The sequence below is a fragment of the Chaetura pelagica genome, unplaced genomic scaffold (assembly GCF_000747805.2).
Source record: "Chaetura pelagica isolate M959 unplaced genomic scaffold, ChaPel_1.0 scaffold589, whole genome shotgun sequence".
NCBI lineage: Eukaryota > Metazoa > Chordata > Aves > Apodiformes > Apodidae > Chaetura > Chaetura pelagica.
The window spans coordinates 375,063-377,165 of record NW_009954619.1 but is presented as its reverse complement, the minus strand read 5'-3'; positions in this window follow the sequence as shown (position 1 = coordinate 377,165).

Here is a 2,103-nt window from a genome sequence, read left to right as displayed (position 1 = left end):
CAGCAGGAAGAGGGGCACTGTGTGAGCAGATTTTGGAGCATGGTTGTGAGGAACAGATGCTCTGCTCTCAAGTGAAACTCAGCATAGTTGTCCTGGCATTGATTGACTCTGGAAGACTGGCAGAATGATGGATAGCACTACTGGTCTGATCTGGAGCTGTTTGCAATTGGTAAGACTCCATTAATTACAAAAGCCTTGTCTGAGATTCCGGTGGGGATTTGCTAGTGTTTAAACTCAGCAAGTTGGCCATTTTGGGTCTGTGTTATAATCCTTTCTGATGGAAAATATTGTTATGAAGGATTGAAACAAGCCTGATGAGTATCTGTCTCCCTGTGCAATGGCAACCAAAAGGGCATAGCCTTGTGGTAAGGCCATTTGTATCCTTAAACATAATTTCCACTAATTCAGAGAGCCCAGGAAGTAGTTAGTACTTGGCCTGTTGCCAGTAGTAACTGGTCTCTGTGGCTCCAAGTTTAGTGTAACCAAACATGGTGTTTGTCTCCCATATAAGCAAACATTTCATTGTATTTAGTGAAGCCAGAAAATTGTCTGTTGGGGGATGCCAAAGGTAACTTGTGAGAACCATGGCATTGTTAGTATGGAGCCAGTTCTGTTCTGTGGTTGCACACAAGAAAATTTGAAGGCTGTGGCAACCAGCCTCTCAACTGCTGTCTATGTGTGCAAGGTGAAGAGCTGGAGGGCAGTGCTTGAGTGTCTTGCCTGAAGGTGAAGCTGTCTGCAGCACTTCTCCATCCCCACCTCCCTGAATAAGGGCAAAGATGGGAAGTGTCTGAAGTTACTGGACCAGCTACCATTTCATCGAAGTCACTGAGGTGAAGGGCCTTGGCGTGGAGGATGGTGCCAGAGGACCCTTCCTAAAGCTGCACAAAAAGCAGCAAAAGCACAAGGAGAGGGGGTGCCACCTTCCAGATGGCTGGAGGCTTGCCAGTGTGATGCCCACCTACAGGAAGGGTTGGAAGGAGGACCCAGGGAACTACAGGCCTATCCACCTGACCTCAGTACCAGGGAATATCACGGAGGGGCTCATCAGGAGTGAGCTCACATGGCAGGTGCAGGGCAGCCAGGGAATCAGGGCCAACCAGCATGGGCTTATGAAAGGGCAGGTCCTGCTTGACCGGCCTGATCTCTTATGACCAGGTGACCCACCCGGTGGATGAGGGAAGAGCTGTGGATGTTTATCTAGACTTCAGTAAGGCCTTTGACACCCTTTCCCGCAGCATCTCCTGGAGAAGCTGGTGGCACCTGGTATAGACAGGGGCACTCTTAGCTGGGTGCAAAACTGTCTGTTACTTATTTTTTATGTTTGTATGGTTTAATTTTAGTGACTGATACAGGTCAGTGTATGATGCAGGCTTCTGGGTAACTTTTTAGGTTCGAAGTTCAAGCTCTACAGAGGTGGGAAACCTCAGTGAAGCTTGTCCATGCAGCTTGGTTAATGCAACCTACACACGTGCATGCTGTCGAGTAACTAAGCGTGTGATTGCACTGTTGGAAGTGAATGGCCCTCCCAGCAGTGAGGCTGAACAGCTGTGAGTGAAATCTAGGTTTGAGCTGTCTCAGGAGTACCACATCCCTAAAGCTGTGGAGATACAGCTTAGTGAAACATTCATTGCAACTTTTTCTTGCTCTGTGTCTAAAAACCTTCAGGGATTTGGAAGGGAGTGTAATTTATTTTCTAGTACCACTAGTGCAAACACAAAGATCTGTGCAAGTCTTAGTAGCAAGAACGAGAGGCATTTGTTGCAAAATACTGAACACTTGAAGGTTTTAGTTTAAAATAACTTCTGATTTTGATTTTTACTCTTGAATCCTTAAAACTTGGTGTTAAATAGATTTAATTACAGCATGATGCAGTTGCTTAGTCAGGTGTTTTATTTTGCATATTCTGTCATGTCATCCTTTTTAAACAATTAAAAAAATACATCAGAACAAAGCAACAAAATTAACCCTTCTCCTAATCTTTGTTCTGTTAGGCACAATCCAACCAGCACCATGGTGGATTTTCACCAGGTACCTCAGGCAACACATACAGTGACAGTAATACTTTTTTTAATGACTTATGCTTTTATGATGTATAAAAAG